Here is a 9,886-nt window from a genome sequence, read left to right on the forward strand (position 1 = left end):
ATGAAAGAGGATTCTCTTCTTCTGGGGAGATGGTCTAGATGTTCCTATTTGCCAATGGCATTGCATTGATTGTCTCAAGTCCCCTGTTAACTTATAAAAAACGCAGAACTATTAAATAGTCATAAAATCACTCTTTAATCAAGGGAAAGGGGGATGAGGGCTACTTGGCCTCTTATGCAGAGCTGCGCCTTGTGCAGAGTCTAAGAAATGAACACTGGGAGTGACACCGCGCTAGAGCTAGATGACGACTCCCAAAAACAAAGGAAATTGGGGAACCCATATACCACTTGGGAAGATCCTGGGGCTGGGTGAGATGATTGGCATTATACAGACAGGATTTTGGGGAAAGGAATCATAGCTAGAGGCTAGGGTGTAAGGGAAGGGGCTGCTTACACAAAGGACACCAAAGGACGATCCCTGCCCTGGTGTGTCGTCCTGGATAAGGGTCCCCTATACAATGGGGAAGACCACCCCAGACAAAAGGGTATTTAGCCTTCACCCTGGGGTCCATTATTCAGTCTGCTACTGCCAGCCAGAGATTCCCTTCAGGGTAGATTCTCAAGGGAACAGGGAACAAGCACAAGCCTTGGAATCTCCAACCTACAAGCCACTTCCAAAACCTGGGGTTCATCAGATCTCACTAAGCCACAAGCCTGGGGACTCTAGATTCCATGTCGACACCCCAAACTCTAGGTATTGGTCCTGGAGTCAAGAAAACGTAAATTTATGGGGACACTCTAGGTAGTCCAGTGGATTGAGAGCCAGGTTTGGAGATTGGGAGGTCCTGGGTTTAAATTTGGCCTCAGACACTTTCTAGCTGGGTGACCCTGGGCAAGTCACTTAACCCCCATGGCCTAGAGCTTACCTTTCTTCTGTCTTAGCAATTCAGAAGGTAAGGGTTTTGGGGAGGCGGGGTTTGTCTTTTAAAAAAAAACAAACCCAAATTCAAATCCATCCTTGTGCACCAACAGTGTGACTCTTGGCTTCTCAAGTCACGGCTTCTATCTCAGTTTCTTCATCTGTGGACGTGAGAATCAAAATGGCAACCACCTGATATGTTTGACCACAACATTCTTGAGTAGTGCCCCTTCCTAGACCCAACTGCAAGTCGTTATCGCCTCTTGTCTAGATTATTCAATAGCCAGTTAATTGATCTGGCCATAAATTCCCAGTCCGGTCTATTCTCCACTTGATTGTCAAAGGGCAAATCTGTCCACATCACTCTCCCTACACCCTTCTTTTTCTGAATGTGCTTTCTTAATGACTGTACCCACAGTGATATGATTCTGATTTCAGCTGGCTCTCGGAGCAAAGTCCTACATCCATCCTTCCTGAGCCACCTGCTTAAGTGACTCAAGCATTTCTCTGCTGGTGCCCACTCCCATTGTCCTAAAGGACAACCTTACTTCCTCTAAGGTGGCCAGTTCCAACAGAGAGTTATCTAGTGACCAAGGTGGCTCCCTATCACCTCCAGGATCAAATAAAAATCCTCTGAAATTCAAAGCCCCTCTTCCCATCCTATTCCAGTCTATTCACACTTTCCCCTTGACCAAGTGATCCTGAACTTCTGGTAGTCACCTAAACTGGGCATTCCATCTAACAGCCTGGTTTTAAGACACCCCAGATTTACCCCAGTCCCAGAAGAACTTGCCTTTAAGAAATCCCCAGGCTAGTCCCAGCCTGAACTATAATAATCCATCCTACACCCCCTGAGCCCCCTGGATAGGAGTGGCAGATGTAGTCAAATCTTAAGTGCTTATAGACTGGTTACCTAAAGCCCTTTGCAGCAATAATGTTTATTATTATTATTATTATTATTATTATTATCCTTCCCACTCACTAGGCTTTTACCTATAGGGAATCCCTCATCTTTTCACCTGCACTATTGTCTACAATGGTTTTTCTTCCCCAGTTTCTTTCCTCTCCATTCCTTCCTCCAGACCTTTTTCAAATTGATATTCCTAAAATACAACTGTGACCTTGCCTGCTCCCAAGGTTCCCTCTTGCCTCTAAGATAAAATGCAAACTCCTCTCCCTCAGTCTAACCTTTAGGGCCTCTTTTACCCTGTCTCCTCTCTCCCTTTCCAAGCTTTAATAATATTCTCACATTTGTGGTTTCAGCCTAAACTGCCTTAATTGCTGTTGCCCCAACACTCATTCCACCTTCTAGAGTACCAGCTCTCCCCCTGGTTTGGGATGCTCCTCTTCTTGCCCCCACCACTCAGAATGCCTAGCACCCTTCAAGATTCACTGAGTCTTCCACAGGAAAAAGCCTTTCTTTTCTAACCTTCCAGCCCCATCCCAAAAATTCCTTTATTTACTTTTTCTATATGGAGTTTAGTTGAGTATCATGTAAGAGTGCCCTTATAGAAATCTGTTTGGGAATTTAAGGTTGCATTTGCATGTAAAGAATAAAAGGGAAGGGGCATATAGGTGGCACAGTGGATTGAATGCCAGGCCTAGAGTCAAGAGGACCAGTGTTCAAATTTGGTCTCAGAAACTTCCTAGCTGTGTGACTCTGGACAAGTCACTTAACCCCCTTTGCCTAGCCCTTTCCTTTCTGCCTTAAGAGTTGTTACTAGGACAAGAGGGTAAGAGTTTGTAATTTTTTCCCCATGGTTACATAATTCTTGATGTCTCCCTCCCCTCTGATCTCCCCCCTCCTGGAGTTGACAAGCTATTTCACTGGGTTATAAGTGTATTATCACTCAAATCTTATTTCTATAAGAGTAAGATTTAAAAAAAAATACTAAAAGTAGAAATAAAGATGAGCATGATGCTAATAGTGACTATCAGTAAACTAATAGGTTTAATAGGAAGGTAAGTACAGATAAAGAATCCAAAAGGGATCCAAGCATAGGGTATATCTGGTAATAAGTATTGGTTATAAAAAATCATTGGACCCACATATATACCCTACCAATCGAGGGCTTATAATTTTTTTTTTAATCTTCATGTGGGGAATACGATAGCATGGACTTCTCAGGTGTAGGGAGTGAGAAATTAGTGTGTTATTCTCAAATTATTAAAAGAACACTATTCACATCCAGAGAAAGAACTGTGGGAGTAGAAACACAGAAGAAAAACAACTGCTTGATCAAATGGGTTGATGAGGATATGATTGTGGATGTAGACACTAAAGGATCACCCTAGTGCAAATATCAAAAATATGGAAATAGGTCTTGATCAATGACACATGTAAAACCCAGTGGAATTGCTCCTGGGCTACAAGAGGGGAGGCAAAGAACATGAATCTTGGAACCATGGAAAAAGATTCTAAATTAATTAATTAACTTTTTTTTTTTAGTTGTAAAAACTGGTTAGGCCTCTCCCTGCCCTGCCCTTCCCCCCATTTCCTTCCAGGCTCCCTTCTAGACAAGATTATTCCACCCAATATTCTCTCCCTATAGGTTGAATGGAGTCCTTTGAGTTTGTTTGGGAATTTGCCTGGGGCTGGTGTCCCAGACTGACCCAAAGATCAAATCTTAAGTACCAATCTTGAGTACCTTTTTGTCATAAAAGTCTCTTCCATTATACCTTAGATTTCTTCCTGGTAGTCCAACCCAATGGCCTGATGTCAGCCCCACCTAGAGAACCTAGTCCTGATTTCCTCTTCTCTTTGTACAATATTCCTGCCCTTTCATTTCTGGTTTAAAACCTTTGTCTCCAACCCTTGACCATTTCTTTAAAATATTAATTTGTTTGAATGTAGCCATTGTAAAGCCATTGTAAAGCTATTAAACATTCTGTCTCCAACTTCTTTGTTTTTTTTAAATTTTAAATAAAACCCTTACTTTCTGTCTTGGAGTCAATACTCCAAAGACAATATTGGTTCCAAAACAGAAGAGTGGTCAGGGCTAGGTAATGGGGGTTAAGTGGCTTAACCAGGGTCACACAGCTGGGAAGTATCTGAGGCCAGATTTGAACCTAGGAACTTCCCTCTCTAGGCCTGACTTAATCCACTGAGCCACCCATAGGCCCCCCCAGTCTCCAACCTCTTGAAATTGTAATCCTTATAAATTGGGAGGGTCTTTGGAAACCAGAAGACATTTTGGTATCAGGAAGATTGTATCAAGCACTAGTCAATCTGTACCCTGCCAAATCCCTACCTCTTTTTCTCTCTCTCATTCTCACTATTTAATAAATAATAAAATAAATAAAATTATATACAATCATGTGTAATATAATAGATAAAATTAATGAACTAAATTATAGTTTTCAAAGAAGACCCTCCCTCCCTCCCTCTCTCTGTCTCTCTCATTCTCAATAAAGCATTACATTTTAAGTGATGGTTTTCCAGTCATATTGTAAAAGTGGTTAAAAAGGGAGTACTTTGAAATTTTCAAGATCCCCTCAATTTGTACTCCACACACAGGGAAGTATCTCATCTGGCTGATGACATAAATAAGCCAAGTTTTGTTCCCCCCTCCCTGCCCCTGAAGAACCTTCTCTTTGAATAATCTTCTCTTTGGTTAAAAAACTATGGGATCAGGGCAGCTGGGTAGCTCAGTGGATTGAGAGTCAGGCCTAGAGACAGGAGGTACTAGTTTCAAATCCGGCCTCAGACACTTCCCAGCTGTGTGACCCTGGGCAAGTCACTTGACCCCCATTGCCCACTCTTACCCCTCTTCCTCCAAGGAGCCAATACACAGAAGTTAAGGGTTTAAAAAAAAATTATTAAAAAACAAAACAAAACTGGGGTTTCAGAGAGAAAGACTTGAAACAGTCCTTATTTTGATTGGTTAAACCTTCCTTGAATAATTAGGATAATTGAGTTTCTAAATTGCACATTCCAATTAGCTAGCTTTCCAGTTAAGATTGTGGGGACCAGGATAAAAAACCCGACTTATTATGTACTCACTGGCTGTAACACTTGTAATATTGGTTTCTCTCAAGAATAAACAGAAAAGGGGGCAGCTGGGTAGCTCAGTGGATTGAGAGCTAGGCCCAGAGATGGGAGGTCCTAGGTTCAACTCTGGCCTCAGACACTTCCCAGCTGTGTGACCCTGGGCAAGTCACTTGACCCCCATTGCCTACCCTTACCAATCTTCCACCTATAAGTCAATACACAGAAGTTAAGGGTTTAAAATTAAAAAAAAAAAAAAAAAAGAATAAACAGAAAAGCTGGCACCTAAAAGAACTTCTGTCATAATGGGAGTGTCCAAAGATTTTCAGTCATTACCCTACTTGCCTTCCATCTTAAAATCAATATTGTGTATTGGTTCCAAGTCAGAAGAGCAGTAAGGGTTGGCAATTAGGGTTAAGTGACTTGCTGGGGTCATATACCTAGGAAGTGTCTTGAGAATTTGAACCCAGGATCTTCTATCTCTGGGCCTGTCTAGCTGTCCCTAAAGGTTTATAATTTTTTGTGTGTTTCATGAGGTCAGTCTACCTGTGAGAAATTAATCTTTCTCCAGTCATTCAGATCTCTGTGTGGAATGACTTGACAATCTAGAGCAAGGGTCGGCAACCTTTTTGGCCGTGAGAGCCATAAACGCCACATTTTTTAAAATGTAATTTCATGAGAGCCGTACAGTGCTCACAGTAACAGCACCTGAAAAAAAATGGACTTTATGGATCCTGCAGAAAGAGCCATACGTTGCCAACCCCAATCCAGTGGTTTGCCACTGCACCACTGCAGTAAAACTTATGGACCCCTTCTCAGAATCATATTTTAAAATTAATAATCCAAAAGACATAAGATGACAAAAGAAAGCAATTGTATTGGAATAATTATCAAAATTTCATGGGCCTCCTCCATAACTCAGAAACAAAGAAATCTTTGTATTTTTTTTCTTTTTCTAGGAATCATTTTGCATATGTAACTCAAGACTCAAAGTCCTTTTCTATGGGATTCTCCTCATTGGTGGAAACTTGATTGCCCTGTGTTCCCCATCCACCTGAGTGGCAAAGATGGTAAAAACCATTTCCCAGCGTTTTTCCTAATTTTAGATTCGTTGGTATGGTCTGTGCAAAAATTCTTTAAATTTTATGTAATCAAAATGATCTATTTTTTGTTCTAGGAACTTCTCCATTTTATGTTCAGATGAGAACTCTTCCACATCTATAGATAAGAAATTTCTTCCCTGCTCCCCTAATGTACTTATATTGCCCTCCATATCTAAATCGGTTTTGTTTTGAGCTTATGTTGGTATACAATGTGAAGTGCTGGTCTATGACTACTTTCTGCCAGAATACTTTCCAATTTTCCCAGCAGATTTTGTTGAATAATGAGTTCTTGCCCTGATAGCTGTGATCTTTGGGTCATTTGTTTCTGTATATTGTGTACATAATCTGTTTCACTGATGAACCTTTCTATTTCTTACCCATGTCAACCTGGGAAAAACACAGAATTGCTAACGTAATCAGAAAAAAAAACAACCACAATTTTGAATTAGGAAAGAGATATGTCCAATAATCAGCCCCACTATCAAAGAGCCAAGAGTCACAAATTACAGAGTCGACACCTCAGGGCTCTGGGGGCATATCCCTGGGAGAATGCACCCCCTTAGATGATTCTCCAGAGCATAATAGAATTTGAGGAACTTATATACCATTTAGGGAACCAAGGATGGGGAAGTATGATTGATGGGAAACAAAAGGGAAAGATCCAGCTGAGGGCTGGGCTACCTGGGAGAGGACTTAGAAACTACTTGGACAAAAAGGAACTAACATTTGGTTTAGGTCTACCTTAAGGTCTTTTGTTCTGTCTGAAATGGGCCAGTCTGGAACTTCCCTTGGGGTGAGTTCTCTGAGGACTGGAGCAGATTTGGGATCTCCAGATTTCAAGTTGACACCCAGGATCAAATTGTTTTTGTTGGTTATCTCATTGTAGAACAGTAGTACAATCTAGTACTGCTAGATTTCTTTTTTCCTATTAATTCCTTGGATAATCTTGACCCTTTGTTCCTCGAAAAGAATTTTGCCATTTGTTCCCTAACTCTATAAAAAAACTCTTTAGTAATTTAATTTGTATGACACTAAAAAGTAAGCTAATTTAGGCAGCATTGTCATTTTTATTATTTTATCTCAGTCTATCCATGAGAAATTAATATTTCTCCAGTTATTCAGGTCTCTATTTGCATGAAGAATGGTTTGTAATTATGTTCATGTAGTTCCTGGGTATGTCTTGGCAGATAGACTTCCAAATATTTTATACTATCTATAATTTTCTCAAATAGAATTTCTCCTTCTTATTCCTCTTATTGAGTAACATACAAAAATGTTAAGTGATTTGTGTATTTTTATCTTATATCCTGCAACTTTGCTGAAATTGTTAATTGTTTTTATTAGTTTTTTAGTTGACTATTTTTGTTCAGTCATTTTTCAATTGTGTCTGACTCTTTGGGAAACATTTGGAATTTTCTTGGCAGAAATACTGGAGTGGTTTGCCATTTTCTGCCCCTCTCATTTTGCAAATGAGGAACTGAGGCAAACAGGGATAAGTGACTTGTCTAGGGTCACATAACTAGTGTCTGAGGTCAGATTGATAATGAGTTTTCCTAACTCCAAATCTGGTATTCTATCCACTTGTGGCCCATGTTTCCTCTCTAGAAGTCTCTAAATAAACCATCCTATCACCTGCAAAAAAGTGATACTTTGCTTATGCTGATTGCTTCAATTTCTTTTTCTTGTTTTATTGCTATAACCAGTATTTCTGCCATACATATTGAATAGTAATGGTGATAATGGGCATACTTGTTTTATCCCCAATCTAATTATAAAGACTTCTAGTGTTACAGGAGTGCAAATGGTGAACCCCCAGGTTCAGGAAGGAAACCTTTCTCAAGAATGAGGAGACTCCAAACTTAGCTTAAAAGTAAAAAAGAAAGATTTATTAGTAAGATAGGATTAATGGCCAGCAAGAGGACATGAGTGGAACAACCCTGGGGGGGTTGCCCTCCAAGACATGGCACAGCAGCATGAGTGGAGCAACTATCGGGGTTGCACCCCGGTGCCCCAGTTCCGGGGTTTCTGTATCCTTTACCATAGTGTGGACATGACTTACTCATAGGCATTCCTTGGGTGGGAGGGTCTGTCTGAGACCCTCAGGGTTTAGGCTATCAAGGTGTGGCCTGGAGGGGTATCTCTTTTGTCTATCTCTATTGAAGGATGTCCAAGGATAAAGGTTTTTGCCTCTGGAGTCACAAGGACAGGAAGGGGGAAGGGAATTTCCCTGTTCACAGCCTGCCTGAGTTAAGGGGTTCAGGGTCTCTGCCATCTCTGCACAATGCCCAGGTCATGAGCTTATTACTATTACAGATAATGCTTGTCCTTGATTTGAGATAGATACTGCTTATCATTTTAAGGAAAGCTTTCTAGTGTGCTTTTAATAGGAATGGGTATTGTATTATGTCAAAAGGTTTTTTCTTCTTCTATTGAAGAAATTAAGATAATTTTTGTTAACATTGAAGTTAATTATGCTTATAGTTTCCCTAATATTTAACCAGTCCTACATTCCTCATTTAATATAGCCTGTCATATATATCTTTATGAAATAATAATAAAATGTTCTTGCTAGTGTTTTATTGAAAATATTTTCTTCAATATCTATTAGGGAAATTGGTCTTTATCATTCTTTCTTTCTTTTGACTTTCCCTGGTTTATGTATTAAATCCATATTTGTTTCATAAAAAGAATTTCTTAGGATTCCTTCTTTACCTTTTTTTTTTTTTCAGGAAGTTTATGTAGTATCAGAAATATTGTTCTTTAACTGTCTAGTAGAATTTGCTTGTAAATCAGTCTAGTCCTAGTTTGTTTTATTTAATGCTTGTTCAATTTCTTTTATTTAGAATAGAATTATTTAGACATTCTATTTCCTGTTCTGTTAATCTGGGCAATTTATATTTTTGTAAACATTTATCCATTTCATTTAGATTATCATTTTTATTGACATATTGTTAGATAAAATAACTTCTGGTAATTGCTTTTATTTCTGCTTTCTTGATTATGAATTCATCTTTTTTGATACTCGAAATTTGGTTTCTTTTTTTTATTCAGATTAACCAATGGCTTGTCAATTTTATTGTTTTCTACTTTCAATTTTGTTCACTTCTCCTTTGATTTTCATGATTTCTATTTTTTGTAGGTAATTGGAACTTTTAAATTTATTGATTTTTCTATTTTTTTTTAGTCAAAACCAAAATTTGTTGACCTGCTCTTTGTCTCTTTTGATGATATAAGCTCTTAGAGATATACATTTCCCCCTAAGTACTGCTTTTGGCTATATTCTACAAATTGTATTATTATCTTATTGTCATCATTATCTTTAATGAAATTATTATTTCTAGAATTTATTCTTTGGTCCACCAGCATTTAGGAAGAGTTTATTTAGTTCCTAATTAATTTTTAATCTAGTTCAAAGGCTTTTTATTGCATATAATTTTATTATAGTATTGATCAGAAAAAAGATACACTTAATATTTTTACTTTTCTGCATTTGTTTCTGAAGTTTTTAATCTAATACACAGACAATTTTTAATAGCTCCCTGCATGATTGAGAAATAGGTATAATTTTTATTCCCATTCATTATTCTCTAGAGATCTATCATATCTAATTTTTCTAAAACTATATTAATTTCCATAACTTATTTCTTGTTTAGTTTAAGGTTAGATTTATCTAGGTCTTAAAAGAGTAATCTCCTTCATCCTACCCACAGGGGATGGAATCAACTCTCTTTAATTTTCCAGCTTCTCTGAGCTTTACCTCTTTCCCTTCCCCCCTGCACCTTCCCACTAGGGTTTATTAAGTGGGAAAGTGGCATAGTCAGACCTGAGCTTTACAAAAAAATCACCATATTAGTTGTTTGAAGGATATTTTGAAGAGGAGAGAAAACTGAGGCTGCAAGATCAGTTAAAAGGCTATGGCGGGGGGGGGGGGGGGGGG

The sequence above is a fragment of the Gracilinanus agilis genome, chromosome 3 (assembly GCF_016433145.1).
Source record: "Gracilinanus agilis isolate LMUSP501 chromosome 3, AgileGrace, whole genome shotgun sequence".
NCBI classification, from domain to species: Eukaryota; Metazoa; Chordata; class Mammalia; order Didelphimorphia; family Didelphidae; genus Gracilinanus; species Gracilinanus agilis.